Source organism: Schistocerca piceifrons, unplaced genomic scaffold (assembly GCF_021461385.2).
Source record: "Schistocerca piceifrons isolate TAMUIC-IGC-003096 unplaced genomic scaffold, iqSchPice1.1 HiC_scaffold_701, whole genome shotgun sequence".
In the NCBI taxonomy this organism is placed as follows: Eukaryota; Metazoa; Arthropoda; class Insecta; order Orthoptera; family Acrididae; genus Schistocerca; species Schistocerca piceifrons.
The window spans coordinates 475,216-494,355 of NW_025728950.1; the positions used below are offsets into that span (position 1 = coordinate 475,216).

Here is a 19,140-nt window from a genome sequence, read left to right on the forward strand (position 1 = left end):
CGCCACAATAGGCAATATACTGTTTGTGAGATGGCTCTGCTGGTTTGTTTCGGTAGCGTATGGAGTTGTGCTACATACTATGCCCGTGATAGGATGTATGTACTAATCAGTTGGATTCGTTGATGGAGGTCGAGTCGTCGATCAGTGTGACTCATGCAAAATCCTCTGATGCGCGTGAGAATCCGCCTGCAAGTGAGTGTTAACATGCGCTGCGGACAGTCAGTCACCTCAAGACCCAAGATACGTTGTTCCCCTACAATCCGGTTGCATGGGCGTTCGATGGTCAATGATCGTGGCCCTAGTGGCATTAGCACCATTTTGTTGGATTTTAACATGGCACCGGATGCTCGTTCATAAACGTGGAGGACTCGGCGAACCGAATCGATGTCATTGGCGTTTGCTACAAACACACCTACACCATCCGCGTATGCCGCACTGCGGAAGGTGACGCCTGGGAAAGGAACACCATCGACCATCCGTCCGATGTCACGCAGCATGGGGTCCAGCGCCAAAGCGATAAAATACACTGACAAGGGACAGCCTTGTCGAACTGATCGTCTGATGGGAATTGGTCGTGATCTGCAGCCGTTCACAATGATTCTGGAATTTGCTCCATCCAAGAAGTGCCGGATGACTCTTATGAAGTGCTCCCCGAAACCCTTCCGCGACATAACGGCCAGCAGGTAAGGATGGGAGAAGGCACCGGCGAAATCTAGAGATCAATTGAAGCCGGGGTTCGAGCGTCGGCGGTGGGTGAGTAAGACAGCATCACGGTATATACACTCCTGGAAATGGAAAAAAGAACACATTGACACCGGTGTGTCAGACCCACCATACTTGCTCCGGACACTGCGAGAGGGCTGTACAAGCAATGATCACACGCACGGCACAGCGGACACACCAGGAACCGCGGTGTTGGCCGTCGAATGGCGCTAGCCGCGCAGCATTTGCGCACCGCCGCCGTCAGTGTCAGCCAGTTTGCCGTGGCATACGGAGCTCCATCGCAGTCTTTAACACTGGTAGCATGCCGCGACATCGTGGACGTGAACCGAATGTGCAGTAGAAGGACTTTGAGCGAGGGCGTATAGTGGGCATGCGGGAGGCCGGGTGGACGTACCGCCGAATTGCTCAACACGTGGGGCGTGAGGTCTCCACAGTACATCGATGTTGTCGCCAGTGGTCGGCGGAAGGTGCACGTGCCCGTCGACCTGGGACCGGACCGCAGCGACGCACGGATGCACGCCAAGACCGTAGGATCCTACGCAGTGCCGTAGGGGACCGCACCGCCACTTCCCAGCAAATTAGGGACACTGTTGCTCCTGGGGTATCGGCGAGGACCATTCGCAACCGTCTCCATGAAGCTGGGCTACGGTCGCGCACACCGTTAGGCCGTCTTCCGCTCACGCCCCAACATCGTGCAGCCCGCCTCCAGTGGTGTCGCGACAGGCGTGAATGGAGGGACGAATGGAGACGTGTCGTCTTCAGCGATGAGAGTCGCTTCTGCCTTGGTGCCAATGATGGTCGTATGCGTGTTTGGCGCCGTGCAGGTGAGCGCCACAATCAGGACTGCATACGACCGAGGCACACAGGGCCAACACCCGGCATCATGGTGTGGGGAGCGATCTCCTACACTGGCCGTACACCACTGGTGATCGTCGAGGGGACACTGAATAGTGCACGGTACATCCAAACCGTCATCGAACCCATCGTTCTACCATTCCTAGACCGGCAAGAGATCTTGCTGTTCCAACAGGACAATGCACGTCCGCATGTATCCCGTGCCACCCAACGTGCTTTAGAAGGTGTAAGTCAACTACCCTGGCCAGCAAGATCTCCGGATCTGTCCCCCATTGAGCATGTTTGGGACTGGATGAAGCGTCGTCTCACGCGGTCTGCACGTCCAGCACGAACGCTGGTCCAACTGAGGCGCCAGGTGGAAATGGCATGGCAAGCCATTCCACAGGACTACATCCAGCATCTCTACGATCGTCTCCATGGGAGAATAGCAGCCTGCATTGCTGCGAAAGGTGGATATACACTGTACTAGTGCCGACATTGTGCATGCTCTGTTGCCTGTGTCTATGTGCCTGTGGTTCTGTCAGTGTGATGATGTGATGTATCTGACCCCAGGAATGTGTCAATAAAGTTTCCCCTTCCTGGGACAATGAATTCACGGTGTTCTTATTTCAATTTCCAGGAGTGTAGAAGCAGCGGTGAAGGTGGTTCGATTCGAAACGCCAGTGTACCTTATTCATTACCTGTTTAAGATGTGAAGCCACACTTCGTGCCACCAACTTATAATCAGTGTTAAGAACACGTCCTTAGCCCGACAGTGACCTGTGACCTTTGGATTAAGGACAATACGTACAGCTAGAAAATCGGCGGGTAGCTCGCAACCAGCAAACATCTCCTCGCACGTTTTGCAGAAGCGGTCTCCTAACAGGCCGGAAAACCTAGCACTTCGATTAGTGCTGGAATGGCACAATCGAAGGGCGGTATCCTTGCGGAGTACCGCCAGAGATGAAAAACCGCAGTGTCAGGGCCTAAATGCTTGCAGCGTGTGCGCTCCACATGTGGGAGTGACACACGGTGGTGCGGGCCGATATGGCAACAGGCGACCGTCGAAAACATCGCAAAAGCAAGTGCCGGAAGGAACGACCAAATACGAGATCACTCGTCAACATCCCAGTACTACCCTCCATGTCGAGGAGTAAACTGCGACTCCCATTTGAACGCCGCTAGCTGCCAGGGCAGTGGAGAAGCCGTGAGGCCGCCCCACAGCAGCGTCAGGCCGGTGCGAGCTATACTGGCGCGAGCTACACCTAGCCGAGTGCTTACATCGTCCACCGCCTACTGCATATGTGTGTGTGCGTGTGTACACACGTATTCAGCGTGCGTGCGGCGGCGACGACGACGACGTTCGCGAGGAGCTAAGGATATAACTCCAAAAAATGTAATTAAAATTATCTGTGCCCGGACCATAAGAGACGCTAACGAGGCATCCGAAGGCACTGTCCTGTGCCCCCATAAATTACCAGCCTAGCGTAATGCGGCTGCAAGTGCCGTCCGGCTAACCGCAAAAAAAAAAAAAAAAATTCTTAAGATAATCTTAAATTAATGAAAAGAAATCGTGGTGTGTAAGCAACTAACTACTGGGCACATCAACAACTACGACAAGTTTTGCTACCAGCGGAATATCTGATCACTGCAGAAAGTTAACCCATTTCAGGCTGTGTTTTAATTAATTTTAGGTGGGCCGATCCCGGCGGTACTTCAATGCCGGGCCAACCCGCGACAGAGGTGGAGCAAGCCCCTAGCACTCCGTCATAAGCCAAAAATGAGTGTAATATTCTGGTCGTGTGATGCAGGACGTATCAGATATTAAGCTGATAAGACAAATACTACACTTTTTTCCCTCCTACCTCCCCTATAGACCTACCTTTTCCTCTCCAAAAATGCCGCCATCCTCTAGTGTCGACGCAGCACGTAAAGCAGGGTGTTGTTAGTAGCAAGACTTATTGCCATAAACCGAAAATAAAAGCGGAGGCATACTCTGCTATGCCTTGGGGGCGACGACACACTACTCAGAAACACACCTCCCTCTCCAGGTGTGAAGCAAGTGATGATGTTAAAAACTAAATAGAAAGAAATAAATAAAGACAGAAATGAAGGCAAAATAAAAAAAAAAACAGCGACGGCAGCACACTCAAACGAAACTGGCGAGATAATCCCATCGCCCATAGAATTAACGAAGTAATAATCCTCTAAGATAGATTATGTGTTTTCCAATTTTCCAATAATTTTTCATACAAGGTTTACACAATTTCCGTGTTACCAATTTCCATATTATCAGTATCATAGAACAGTCTACTCTAGTGATGCCCTGAAGGCCAATATCAAATCTGGGGTATGGGTAAGTCAAGGGTAGTTTGAAAGTCTGAGTGACAAAGATCCAGGGGTACACTCAGGCAATTCTTATACGAGGTGCCTTAGTCAGCCCGGAACACCTTTTGATAACCATGAACCATTGCAACTTTAAGAAATCTTCCAAAAGTAATGGTATACTTCCGGTCAGATTCCGCCAGGCGATGCTGGCTCCAAAGGTAGTCCATGAAAGAGACAGCATCGGTGAGGCAAAGGTCATAGATCGTGAAAATGGTGTGGCCCAAGAGCCACACCATTGCGTAACGTCGTGTTCGTTGGTTGGTCTGAATATCAGGGGTAAGGAACCAGTCGATTGACACATAGTCCAGTGTAGTCCCACCGATCAGCGCTAATAGCACACGTGCAAGGTCCCACACTTCTGTGACGTGAGGGCATAAGAGACGATGCTCTCTGGTGTCTACGTCACCACATCGGCCGCAAGCAGCCGAGGGCCATAGGCGGATGGCCGCCAGGCGGTGATTAGTGGGTATTAAATTGTTTACAACGCGATACCATAGCGCTGAAACTTCTGTGGGAAGGGCTGGGTGGTTGATATTAGCGCAAGCTTGGTGCCAGATGACCGACGGTCGTCTGTCCTCCAATTTATGTGGTGTGGGCTGGCCTCGAAGCGCCTAGTAAAGGCGCTTCGATGTGCGTGCCTTGTCGGTGGCCACTGTTAGGACGTAACTTTGATTGAGGTAATAGTCCTTGACTGTCGTCATCCGGAATGGAATATGTGTCAAACATACTGGTGCACGCGCCGATTGTGGGCGATAACGGTCGAAAAGCACCGCTGTTGTACGACCTGGGTCAATCTCACGCAAAGTGGCGATACTTTGAATCAGGATTGCCGCACATTTGCGGGGAAAGTCAATGAGTCCAAGGCCACTATCGACCTTTGGCAGTGTACAATTCTGCGCATCAACTTTGAATAGTGCATGCCGCCACAATAGGCAATATACTGTTTGTGAGATGGCTCTGCTGGTTTGTTTCGGTAGCGTATGGAGTTGTGCTACATACTATGCCCGTGATAGGATGTATGTACTAATCAGTTGGATTCGTTGATGGAGGTCGAGTCGTCGATCAGTGTGACTCATGCAAAATCCTCTGATGCGCGTGAGAATCCGCCTGCAAGTGAGTGTTAACATGCGCTGCGGACAGTCAGTCACCTCAAGACCCAAGATACGTTGTTCCCCTACAATCCGGTTGCATGGGCGTTCGATGGTCAATGATCGTGGCCCTAGTGGCATTAGCACCATTTTGTTGGATTTTAACATGGCACCGGATGCTCGTTCATAAACGTGGAGGACTCGGCGAACCGAATCGATGTCATTGGCGTTTGCTACAAACACACCTACACCATCCGCGTATGCCGCACTGCGGAAGGTGACGCCTGGGAAAGGAACACCATCGACCATCCGTCCGATGTCACGCAGCATGGGGTCCAGCGCCAAAGCGATAAAATACACTGACAAGGGACAGCCTTGTCGAACTGATCGTCTGATGGGAATTGGTCGTGATCTGCAGCCGTTCACAATGATTCTGGAATTTGCTCCATCCAAGAAGTGCCGGATGACTCTTATGAAGTGCTCCCCGAAACCCTTCCGCGACATAACGGCCAGCAGGTAAGGATGGGAGAAGGCACCGGCGAAATCTAGAGATCAATTGAAGCCGGGGTTCGAGCGTCGGCGGTGGGTGAGTAAGACAGCATCACGGTATATACACTCCTGGAAATGGAAAAAAGAACACATTGACACCGGTGTGTCAGACCCACCATACTTGCTCCGGACACTGCGAGAGGGCTGTACAAGCAATGATCACACGCACGGCACAGCGGACACACCAGGAACCGCGGTGTTGGCCGTCGAATGGCGCTAGCCGCGCAGCATTTGCGCACCGCCGCCGTCAGTGTCAGCCAGTTTGCCGTGGCATACGGAGCTCCATCGCAGTCTTTAACACTGGTAGCATGCCGCGACATCGTGGACGTGAACCGAATGTGCAGTAGAAGGACTTTGAGCGAGGGCGTATAGTGGGCATGCGGGAGGCCGGGTGGACGTACCGCCGAATTGCTCAACACGTGGGGCGTGAGGTCTCCACAGTACATCGATGTTGTCGCCAGTGGTCGGCGGAAGGTGCACGTGCCCGTCGACCTGGGACCGGACCGCAGCGACGCACGGATGCACGCCAAGACCGTAGGATCCTACGCAGTGCCGTAGGGGACCGCACCGCCACTTCCCAGCAAATTAGGGACACTGTTGCTCCTGGGGTATCGGCGAGGACCATTCGCAACCGTCTCCATGAAGCTGGGCTACGGTCGCGCACACCGTTAGGCCGTCTTCCGCTCACGCCCCAACATCGTGCAGCCCGCCTCCAGTGGTGTCGCGACAGGCGTGAATGGAGGGACGAATGGAGACGTGTCGTCTTCAGCGATGAGAGTCGCTTCTGCCTTGGTGCCAATGATGGTCGTATGCGTGTTTGGCGCCGTGCAGGTGAGCGCCACAATCAGGACTGCATACGACCGAGGCACACAGGGCCAACACCCGGCATCATGGTGTGGGGAGCGATCTCCTACACTGGCCGTACACCACTGGTGATCGTCGAGGGGACACTGAATAGTGCACGGTACATCCAAACCGTCATCGAACCCATCGTTCTACCATTCCTAGACCGGCAAGAGATCTTGCTGTTCCAACAGGACAATGCACGTCCGCATGTATCCCGTGCCACCCAACGTGCTTTAGAAGGTGTAAGTCAACTACCCTGGCCAGCAAGATCTCCGGATCTGTCCCCCATTGAGCATGTTTGGGACTGGATGAAGCGTCGTCTCACGCGGTCTGCACGTCCAGCACGAACGCTGGTCCAACTGAGGCGCCAGGTGGAAATGGCATGGCAAGCCATTCCACAGGACTACATCCAGCATCTCTACGATCGTCTCCATGGGAGAATAGCAGCCTGCATTGCTGCGAAAGGTGGATATACACTGTACTAGTGCCGACATTGTGCATGCTCTGTTGCCTGTGTCTATGTGCCTGTGGTTCTGTCAGTGTGATGATGTGATGTATCTGACCCCAGGAATGTGTCAATAAAGTTTCCCCTTCCTGGGACAATGAATTCACGGTGTTCTTATTTCAATTTCCAGGAGTGTAGAAGCAGCGGTGAAGGTGGTTCGATTCGAAACGCCAGTGTACCTTATTCATTACCTGTTTAAGATGTGAAGCCACACTTCGTGCCACCAACTTATAATCAGTGTTAAGAACACGTCCTTAGCCCGACAGTGACCTGTGACCTTTGGATTAAGGACAATACGTACAGCTAGAAAATCGGCGGGTAGCTCGCAACCAGCAAACATCTCCTCGCACGTTTTGCAGAAGCGGTCTCCTAACAGGCCGGAAAACCTAGCACTTCGATTAGTGCTGGAATGGCACAATCGAAGGGCGGTATCCTTGCGGAGTACCGCCAGAGATGAAAAACCGCAGTGTCAGGGCCTAAATGCTTGCAGCGTGTGCGCTCCACATGTGGGAGTGACACACGGTGGTGCGGGCCGATATGGCAACAGGCGACCGTCGAAAACATCGCAAAGGCAAGTGCCGGAAGGAACGACCAAATACGAGATCACTCGTCAACATCCCAGTACTACCCTCCATGTCGAGGAGTAAACTGCGACTCCCATTTGAACGCCGCTAGCTGCCAGGGCAGTGGAGAAGCCGTGAGGCCGCCCCACAGCAGCGTCAGGCCGGTGCGAGCTATACTGGCGCGAGCTACACCTAGCCGAGTGCTTACATCGTCCACCGCCTACTGCATATGTGTGTGTGCGTGTGTACACACGTATTCAGCGTGCGTGCGGCGGCGACGACGACGACGTTCGCGAGGAGCTAAGGATATAACTCCAAAAAATGTAATTAAAATTATCTGTGCCCGGACCATAAGAGACGCTAACGAGGCATCCGAAGGCACTGTCCTGTGCCCCCATAAATTACCAGCCTAGCGTAATGCGGCTGCAAGTGCCGTCCGGCTAACCGCAAAAAAAAAAAAAAAATTCTTAAGATAATCTTAAATTAATGAAAAGAAATCGTGGTGTGTAAGCAACTAACTACTGGGCACATCAACAACTACGACAAGTTTTGCTACCAGCGGAATATCTGATCACTGCAGAAAGTTAACCCATTTCAGGCTGTGTTTTAATTAATTTTAGGTGGGCTGATCCCGGCGGTACTTCAATGCCGGGCCAACCCGCGACAGAGGTGGAGCAAGCCCCTAGCACTCCGTCATAAGCCAAAAATGAGTGTAATATTCTGGTCGTGTGATGCAGGACGTATCAGATATTAAGCTGATAAGACAAATACTACACTTTTTTCCCTCCTACCTCCCCTATAGACCTACCTTTTCCTCTCCAAAAATGCCGCCATCCTCTAGTGTCGACGCAGCACGTAAAGCAGGGTGTTGTTAGTAGCAAGACTCATTGCCATAAACCGAAAATAAAAGCGGAGGCATACTCTGCTATGCCTTGGGGGCGACGACACACTACTCAGAAACACACCTCCCTCTCCAGGTGTGAAGCAAGTGATGATGTTAAAAACTAAATAGAAAGAAATAAATAAAGACAGAAATGAAGGCAAAATAAAAAACCACAGCGACGGCAGCACACTCAAACGAAACTGGCGAGATAATCCCATCGCCCATAGAATTAACGAAGTAATAATCCTCTAAGATAGATTATGTTTTTTCCAATTTTCCAATAATTTTTCATACAAGGTTCACACAATTTCCGTGTTATTAATTTCCATATTATCAGTATCATAGAACAGTCTACTCTAGTGATGCCCTGAAGGCCAATATCAAATCTGGGGTATGGGTAAGTCAAGGGTAGTTTGAAAGTCTGAGTGACAAAGATCCAGGGGTACACTCAGGCAATTCTTATACGAGGTGCCTTAGTCAGCCCGGAACACCTTTTGATAACCATGAACCATTGCAACTTTAAGAAATCTTCCAAAAGTAATGGTATATTTCCGGTCAGATTCCGCCAGGCGATGCTGGCTCCAAAGGTAGTCCATGAAAGAGACAGCATCGGTGAGGCAAAGGTCATAGATCGTGAAAATGGTGTGGCCCAAGAGCCACACCATTGCGTTACGTCGTGTTCGTTGGTTGGTCTGAATATCAGGGGTAAGGAACCAGTCGATTGACACATAGTCCAGTGTAGTCCCACCGATCAGCGCTAATAGCACACGTGCAAGGTCCCACACTTCTGTGACGTGAGGGCATAAGAGACGATGCTCTCTGGTGTCTACGTCACCACATCGGCCGCAAGCAGCCGAGGGCCATAGGCGGATGGCCGCCAGGCGGTGATTAGTGGGTATTAAATTGTTTACAACGCGATACCATAGCGCTGAAACTTCTGTGGGAAGGGCTGGGTGGTTGATATTAGCCCAAGCTTGGTGCCAGATGACCGACGGTCGTCTGTCCTCCAATTTATGTGGTGTGGGCTGGCCTCGAAGCGCCTAGTAAAGGCGCTTCGATGTGCGTGCCTTGTCGGTGGCCACTGTTAGGACGTAACTTTGATTGAGGTAATAGTCCTTGACTGTCGTCATCCGGAATGGAATATGTGTCAAACATACTGGTGCACGCGCCGATTGTGGGCGATAACGGTCGAAAAGCACCGCTGTTGTACGACCTGGGTCAATCTCACGCAAAGTGGCGATACTTTGAATCAGGATTGCCGCACATTTGCGGGGAAAGTCAATGAGTCCAAGGCCACTATCGACCTTTGGCAGTGTACAATTCTGCGCATCAACTTTGAATAGTGCATGCCGCCACAATAGGCAATATACTGTTTGTGAGATGGCTCTGCTGGTTTGTTTCGGTAGCGTATGGAGTTGTGCTACATACTATGCCCGTGATAGGATGTATGTACTAATCAGTTGGATTCGTTGATGGAGGTCGAGTCGTCGATCAGTGTGACTCATGCAAAATCCTCTGATGCGCGTGAGAATCCGCCTGCACGTGAATGTTAACATGCGCTGCGGACAGTCAGTCACCTCAAGACCCAAGATACGTTGTTCCCCTACAATCCGGTTGCATGGGCGTTCGATGGTCAATGATCGTGGCCCTAGTGGCATTAGCACCATTTTGTTGGATTTTAACATGGCACCGGATGCTCGTTCATAAACGTGGAGGACTCGGCGAACCGAATCGATGTCATTGGCGTTTGCTACAAACACACCTACACCATCCGCGTATGCCGCACTGCGGAAGGTGACGCCTGGGAAAGGAACACCATCGACCATCCGTCCGATGTCACGCAGCATGGGGTCCAGCGCCAAAGCGATAAAATACACTGACAAGGGACAGCCTTGTCGAACTGATCGTCTGATGGGAATTGGTCGTGATCTGCAGCCGTTCACAATGATTCTGGAATTTGCTCCATCCGAGAAGTGCCGGATGACTCTTATGAAGTGCTCCCCGAAACCCTTCCGCGACATAACGGCCAGCAGGTAAGGATGGGAGAAGGCACCGGCGAAATCTAGAGATCAATTGAAGCCGGGGTTCGAGCGTCGGCGGTGGGTGAGTAAGACAGCATCACGGTATATAGAAGCAGCGGTGAAGGTGGTTCGATTCGAAACGCCAGTGTACCTTATTCATTACCTGTTTAAGATGTGAAGCCACACTTCGTGCCACCAACTTATAATCAGTGTTAAGAACACGTCCTTAGCCCGACAGTGACCTGTGACCTTTGGATTAAGGACAATACGTACAGCTAGAAAATCGGCGGGTAGCTCGCAACCAGCAAACATCTCCTCGCACGTTTTGCAGAAGCGGTCTCCTAACAGGCCGGAAAACCTAGCACTTCGATTAGTGCTGGAATGGCACAATCGAAGGGCGGTATCCTTGCGGAGTACCGCCAGAGATGAAAAACCGCAGTGTCAGGGCCTAAATGCTTGCAGCGTGTGCGCTCCACATGTGGGAGTGACACACGGTGGTGCGGGCCGATATGGCAACAGGCGACCGTCGAAAACATCGCAAAGGCAAGTGCCGAAAGGAACGACCAAATACGAGATCACTCGTCAACATCCCAGTACTACCCTCCATGTCGAGGAGTAAACTGCGACTCCCATTTGAACGCCGCTAGCTGCCAGGGCAGTGGAGAAGCCGTGAGGCCGCCCCACAGCAGCGTCAGGCCGGTGCGAGCTATACTGGCGCGAGCTACACCTAGCCGAGTGCTTACATCGTCCACCGCCTACTGCATATGTGTGTGTGCGTGTGTACACACGTATTCAGCGTGCGTGCGGCGGCGACGACGACGACGTTCGCGAGGAGCTAAGGATATAACTCCAAAAAATGTAATTAAAATTATCTGTGCCCGGACCATAAGAGACGCTAACGAGGCATCCGAAGGCACTGTCCTGTGCCCCCATAAATTACCAGCCTAGCGTAATGCGGCTGCAAGTGCCGTCCGGCTAACCGCAAAAAAAAAAAAAAAAAATTCTTAAGATAATCTTAAATTAATGAAAAGAAATCGTGGTGTGTAAGCAACTAACTACTGGGCACATCAACAACTACGACAAGTTTTGCTACCAGCGGAATATCTGATCACTGCAGAAAGTTAACCCATTTCAGGCTGTGTTTTAATTAATTTTAGGTGGGCTGATCCCGGCGGTACTTCAATGCCGGGCCAACCCGCGACAGAGGTGGAGCAAGCCCCTAGCACTCCGTCATAAGCCAAAAATGAGTGTAATATTCTGGTCGTGTGATGCAGGACGTATCAGATATTAAGCTGATAAGACAAATACTACACTTTTTTCCCTCCTACCTCCCCTATAGACCTACCTTTTCCTCTCCAAAAATGCCGCCATCCTCTAGTGTCGACGCAGCACGTAAAGCAGGGTGTTGTTAGTAGCAAGACTCATTGCCATAAACCGAAAATAAAAGCGGAGGCATACTCTGCTATGCCTTGGGGGCGACGACACACTACTCAGAAACACACCTCCCTCTCCAGGTGTGAAGCAAGTGATGATGTTAAAAACTAAATAGAAAGAAATAAATAAAGACAGAAATGAAGGCAAAATAAAAAAACACAGCGACGGCAGCACACTCAAACGAAACTGGCGAGATAATCCCATCGCCCATAGAATTAACGAAGTAATAATCCTCTAAGATAGATTATGTTTTTTCCAATTTTCCAATAATTTTTCATACAAGGTTCACACAATTTCCGTGTTACCAATTTCCATATTATCAGTATCATAGAACAGTCTACTCTAGTGATGCCCTGAAGGCCAATATCAAATCTGGGGTATGGGTAAGTCAAGGGTAGTTTGAAAGTCTGAGTGACAAAGATCCAGGGGTACACTCAGGCAATTCTTATACGAGGTGCCTTAGTCAGCCCGGAACACCTTTTGATAACCATGAACCATTGCAACTTTAAGAAATCTTCCAAAAGTAATGGTATATTTCCGGTCAGATTCCGCCAGGCGATGCTGGCTCCAAAGGTAGTCCATGAAAGAGACAGCATCGGTGAGGCAAAGGTCATAGATCGTGAAAATGGTGTGGCCCAAGAGCCACACCATTGCGTTACGTCGTGTTCGTTGGTTGGTCTGAATATCAGGGGTAAGGAACCAGTCGATTGACACATAGTCCAGTGTAGTCCCACCGATCAGCGCTAATAGCACACGTGCAAGGTCCCACACTTCTGTGACGTGAGGGCATAAGAGACGATGCTCTCTGGTGTCTACGTCACCACATCGGCCGCAAGCAGCCGAGGGCCATAGGCGGATGGCCGCCAGGCGGTGATTAGTGGGTATTAAATTGTTTACAACGCGATACCATAGCGCTGAAACTTCTGTGGGAAGGGCTGGGTGGTTGATATTAGCCCAAGCTTGGTGCCAGATGACCGACGGTCGTCTGTCCTCCAATTTATGTGGTGTGGGCTGGCCTCGAAGCGCCTAGTAAAGGCGCTTCGATGTGCGTGCCTTGTCGGTGGCCACTGTTAGGACGTAACTTTGATTGAGGTAATAGTCCTTGACTGTCGTCATCCGGAATGGAATATGTGTCAAACATACTGGTGCACGCGCCGATTGTGGGCGATAACGGTCGAAAAGCACCGCTGTTGTACGACCTGGGTCAATCTCACGCAAAGTGGCGATACTTTGAATCAGGATTGCCGCACATTTGCGGGGAAAGTCAATGAGTCCAAGGCCACTATCGACCTTTGGCAGTGTACAATTCTGCGCATCAACTTTGAATAGTGCATGCCGCCACAATAGGCAATATACTGTTTGTGAGATGGCTCTGCTGGTTTGTTTCGGTAGCGTATGGAGTTGTGCTACATACTATGCCCGTGATAGGATGTATGTACTAATCAGTTGGATTCGTTGATGGAGGTCGAGTCGTCGATCAGTGTGACTCATGCAAAATCCTCTGATGCGCGTGAGAACCCGCCTGCACGTGAGTGTTAACATGCGCTGCGGACAGTCAGTCACCTCAAGACCCAAGATACGTTGTTCCCCTACAATCCGGTTGCATGGGCGTTCGATGGTCAATGATCGTGGCCCTAGTGGCATTAGCACCATTTTGTTGGATTTTAACATGGCACCGGATGCTCGTTCATAAACGTGGAGGACTCGGCGAACCGAATCGATGTCATTGGCGTTTGCTACAAACACACCTACACCATCCGCGTATGCCGCACTGCGGAAGGTGACGCCTGGGAAAGGAACACCATCGACCATCCGTCCGATGTCACGCAGCATGGGGTCCAGCGCCAAAGCGATAAAATACACTGACAAGGGACAGCCTTGTCGAACTGATCGTCTGATGGGATTTGGTCGTGATCTGCAGCCGTTCACAATGATTCTGGAATTGGCTCCATCCAAGAAGTGCCGGATGACTCTTATGAAGTGCTCCCCGAAACCCTTCCGCGACATAACGGCCAGCAGGTAAGGATGGGAGAAGGCACCGGCGAAATCTAGAGATCAATTGAAGCCGGGGTTCGAGCGTCGGCGGTGGGTGAGTAAGACAGCATCACGGTATATAGAAGCAGCGGTGAAGGTGGTTCGATTCGAAACGCCAGTGTACCTTATTCATTACCTGTTTAAGATGTGAAGCCACACTTCGTGCCACCAACTTATAATCAGTGTTAAGAACACGTCCTTAGCCCGACAGTGACCTGTGACCTTTGGATTAAGGACAATACGTACAGCTAGAAAATCGGCGGGTAGCTCGCAACCAGCAAACATCTCCTCGCACGTTTTGCAGAAGCGGTCTCCTAACAGGCCGGAAAACCTAGCACTTCGATTAGTGCTGGAATGGCACAATCGAAGGGCGGTATCCTTGCGGAGTACCGCCAGAGATGAAAAACCGCAGTGTCAGGGCCTAAATGCTTGCAGCGTGTGCGCTCCACATGTGGGAGTGACACACGGTGGTGCGGGCCGATATGGCAACAGGCGACCGTCGAAAACATCGCAAAGGCAAGTGCCGGAAGGAACGACCAAATACGAGATCACTCGTCAACATCCCAGTACTACCCTCCATGTCGAGGAGTAAACTGCGACTCCCATTTGAACGCCGCTAGCTGCCAGGGCAGTGGAGAAGCCGTGAGGCCGCCCCACAGCAGCGTCAGGCCGGTGCGAGCTATACTGGCGCGAGCTACACCTAGCCGAGTGCTTACATCGTCCACCGCCTACTGCATATGTGTGTGTGCGTGTGTACACACGTATTCAGCGTGCGTGCGGCGGCGACGACGACGACGTTCGCGAGGAGCTAAGGATATAACTCCAAAAAATGTAATTAAAATTATCTGTGCCCGGACCATAAGAGACGCTAACGAGGCATCCGAAGGCACTGTCCTGTGCCCCCATAAATTACCAGCCTAGCGTAATGCGGCTGCAAGTGCCGTCCGGCTAACCGCAAAAAAAAAAAAAAAAATTCTTAAGATAATCTTAAATTAATGAAAAGAAATCGTGGTGTGTAAGCAACTAACTACTGGGCACATCAACAACTACGACAAGTTTTGCTACCAGCGGAATATCTGATCACTGCAGAAAGTTAACCCATTTCAGGCTGTGTTTTAATTAATTTTAGGTGGGCCGATCCCGGCGGTACTTCAATGCCGGGCCAACCCGCGACAGAGGTGGAGCAAGCCCCTAGCACTCCGTCATAAGCCAAAAATGAGTGTAATATTCTGGTCGTGTGATGCAGGACGTATCAGATATTAAGCTGATAAGACAAATACTACACTTTTTTCCCTCCTACCTCCCCTATAGACCTACCTTTTCCTCTCCAAAAATGCCGCCATCCTCTAGTGTCGACGCAGCACGTAAAGCAGGGTGTTGTTAGTAGCAAGACTCATTGCCATAAACCGAAAATAAAAGCGGAGGCATACTCTGCTATGCCTTGGGGGCGACGACACACTACTCAGAAACACACCTCCCTCTCCAGGTGTGAAGCAAGTGATGATGTTAAAAACTAAATAGAAAGAAATAAATAAAGACAGAAATGAAGGCAAAATAAAAAAAAAACAGCGACGGCAGCACACTCAAACGAAACTGGCGAGATAATCCCATCGCCCATAGAATTAACGAAGTAATAATCCTCTAAGATAGATTATGTTTTCCAATTTTCCAATAATTTTTCATACAAGGTTCACACAATTTCCGTGTTAACAATTTCCATATTATCAGTCTCATAGAACAGTCTACTCTAGTGATGCACTGAAGGCCAATATCAAATCTGGGGTATGGGTAAGTCAAGGATAGTTTGAAAGTCTGAGTGACAAAGATCCAGGGGTACACTCAGGCAATTCTTATACGAGGTGCCTTAGTCAGCCCGGAACACCTTTTGATAACCATGAACCATTGCAACTTTAAGAAATCTTCCAAAAGTAATGGTATATTTCCGGTCAGATTCCGCCAGGCGATGCTGGCTCCAAAGGTAGTCCATGAAAGAGACAGCATCGGTGAGGCAAAGGTCATAGATCGTGAAAATGGTGTGGCCCAAGAGCCACACCATTGCGTTACGTCGTGTTCGTTGGTTGGTCTGAATATCAGGGGTAAGGAACCAGTCGATTGACACATAGTCCAGTGTAGTCCCACCGATCAGCGCTAATAGCACACGTGCAAGGTCCCACACTTCTGTGACGTGAGGGCATAAGAGACGATGCTCTCTGGTGTCTACGTCACCACATCGGCCGCAAGCAGCCGAGGGCCATAGGCGGATGGCCGCCAGGCGGTGATTAGTGGGTATTAAATTGTTTACAACGCGATACCATAGCGCTGAAACTTCTGTGGGAAGGGCTGGGTGGTTGATATTAGCCCAAGCTTGGTGCCAGATGACCGACATTCGTCTGTCCTCCAATTTATGTGGTGTGGGCTGGCCTCGAAGCGCCTAGTAAAGGCGCTTCGATGTGCGTGCCTTGTCGGTGGCCACTGTTAGGACGTAACTTTGATTGAGGTAATAGTCCTTGACTGTCGTCATCCGGAATGGAATATGTGTCAAACATACTGGTGCACGCGCCGATTGTGGGCGATAACGGTCGAAAAGCACCGCTGTTGTACCACCTGGGTCAATCTCACGCAAAGTGGCGATACTTTGAATCAGGATTGCCGCACATTTGCGGGGAAAGTCAATGAGTCCAAGGCCACTATCGACCTTTGGCAGTGTACAATTCTGCGCATCAACTTTGAATAGTGCATGCCGCCACAATAGGCAATATACTGTTTGTGAGATGGCTCTGCTGGTTTGTTTCGGTAGCGTATGGAGTTGTGCTACATACTATGCCCGTGATAGGATGTATGTACTAATCAGTTGGATTCGTTGATGGAGGTCGAGTCGTCGATCAGTGTGACTCATGCAAAATCCTCTGATGCGCGTGAGAATCCGCCTGCACGTGAGTGTTAACATGCGCTGCGGACAGTCAGTCACCTCAAGACCCAAGATACGTTGTTCCCCTACAATCCGGTTGCATGGGCGTTCGATGGTCAATGATCGTGGCCCTAGTGGCATTAGCACCATTTTGTTGGATTTTAACATGGCACCGGATGCTCGTTCATAAACGTGGAGGACTCGGCGAACCGAATCGATGTCATTGGCGTTTGCTACAAACACACCTACACCATCCGCGTATGCCGCACTGCGGAAGGTGACGCCTGGGAAAGGAACACCATCGACCATCCGTCCGATGTCACGCAGCATGGGGTCCAGCGCCAAAGCGATAAAATACACTGACAAGGGACAGCCTTGTCGAACTGATCGTCTGATGGGAATTGGTCGTGATCTGCAGCCGTTCACAATGATTCTGGAATTTGCTCCATCCAAGAAGTGCCGGATGACTCTTATGAAGTGCTCCCCGAAACCCTTCCGCGACATAACGGCCAGCAGGTAAGGATGGGAGAAGGCACCGGCGAAATCTAGAGATCAATTGAAGCCGGGGTTCGAGCGTCGGCGGTGGGTGAGTAAGACAGCATCACGGTATAGAGAAGCAGCAGTGAAGGTGGTTCGATTCGAAACGCCAGTGTACCTTATTCATTACCTGTTTAAGATGTGAAGCCACACTTCGTGCCACCAACTTATAATCAGTGTTAAGAACACGTCCTTAGCCCGACAGTGACCTGTGACCTTTGGATTAAGGACAATACGTACAGCTAGAAAATCGGCGGGTAGCTCGCAACCAGCAAACATCTCCTCGCACGTTTTGCAGAAGCGGTCTCCTAACAGGCCGGAAAACCTAGCACTTCGATTAGTGCTGGAATGGCACAATCGAAGGGCGGTATCCTTGCGGAGTACCGCCAGAGATGAAAAACCGCAGTGTCAGGGCCTAAATGCTTGCAGCGTGTGCGCTCCACATGTGGGAGTGACACACGGTGGTGCGGGCCGATATGGCAACAGGCGACCGTCGAAAACATCGCAAAGGCAAGTGCCGGAAGGAACGACCAAATACGAGATCACTCGTCAACATCCCAGTACTACCCTCCATGTCGAGGAGTAAACTGCGACTCCCATTTGAACGCCGCTAGCTGCCAGGGCAGTGGAGAAGCCGTGAGGCCGCCCCACAGCAGCGTCAGGCCGGTGCGAGCTATACTGGCGCGAGCTACACCTAGCCGAGTGCTTACATCGTCCACCGCCTACTGCATATGTGTGTGTGCGTGTGTACACACGTATTCAGCGTGCGTGCGGCGGCGACGACGACGACGTTCGCAAGGAGCTAAGGATATAACTCCAAAAAATGTAATTAAAATAATCTGTGCCCGGACCGTAAGAGACACTAACGAGGCATCCGAAGGCACTGTCCTGTGCCCCCTTAAATTACCAGCCTAGCGTAATGCGGCTGCAAGTGCCGTCCGGCTAAACGCAAAAAAAAAAAAAAAAAAAAAAAATTCTTAAGATAATCTTAAATTAATGAAAAGAAATCGTGGTGTGTAAGCAACTAACTACTGGGCACATCAACAACTACGACAAGTTTTGCTACCAGCGGAATATCTGATCACTGCAGAAAGTTAACCCATTTCAGGCTGTGTTTTAATTAATTTTAGGTGGGCCGATCCCGGCGGTACTTCAATGCCGGGCCAACCCGCGACAGAGGTGGAGCAAGCCCCTAGCACTCCGTCATAAGCCAAAAATGAGTGTAATATTCTGGTCGTGTGATGCAGGACGTATCAGATATTAAGCTGATAAGACAAATACTACACTTTTTTCCCTCCTACCTCCCCTATAGACCTACCTTTTCCTCTCCAAAAATGCCGCCATCCTCTAGTGTCGACGCAGCACGTAAAGCAGGGTGTTGTTAGTAGCAAGACTCATTGCCATAAACCGAAAATAAAAGCGGAGGCATACTCTGCTATGCCTTGGGGGCGACGACACACTACTCAGAAACACACCTCCCTCTCCAGGTGTGAAGCAAGTGATGATGTTAAAAACTAAATAGAAAGAAATAAATAAAGACAGAAATGAAGGCAAAATAAAAAAACACAGCGACGGCAGCACACTCAAACGAAACTGGCGAGATAATCCCATCGCCCATAGAATTAACGAAGTAATAATGCTCTAAGATAGATTATGTTTTTTCCAATTTTCCAATAATTTTTCATACAAGGTTCACACAATTTCCGTGTTACCAATTTCCATATTATCAGTATCATAGAACAGTCTACTCTAGTGATGCCCTGAAGGCCAATATCAAATCTGGGGTATGGGTAAGTCAAGGGTAGTTTGAAAGTCTGAGTGACAAAG

At 50.4% G+C, this 19,140-nt stretch overlaps 5 pseudogenes; all 5 read right to left on the reverse strand.

The window, feature by feature from the left end:
* Nucleotides 1–3,246: 3,246 nt before the first annotated feature.
* Nucleotides 3,247–3,457, reverse strand: LOC124769397 (annotated as a pseudogene).
* Nucleotides 3,458–8,111: 4,654 nt separating this feature from the next.
* Nucleotides 8,112–8,322, reverse strand: LOC124769331 (annotated as a pseudogene).
* A 3,230-nt stretch (nucleotides 8,323–11,552) lies between these two features.
* On the reverse strand, nucleotides 11,553–11,763 carry LOC124769457 (annotated as a pseudogene).
* Nucleotides 11,764–14,992: 3,229 nt separating this feature from the next.
* Nucleotides 14,993–15,203, reverse strand: LOC124769398 (annotated as a pseudogene).
* Nucleotides 15,204–18,438: 3,235 nt separating this feature from the next.
* On the reverse strand, nucleotides 18,439–18,649 carry LOC124769399 (annotated as a pseudogene).
* Nucleotides 18,650–19,140: the final 491 nt, after the last annotated feature.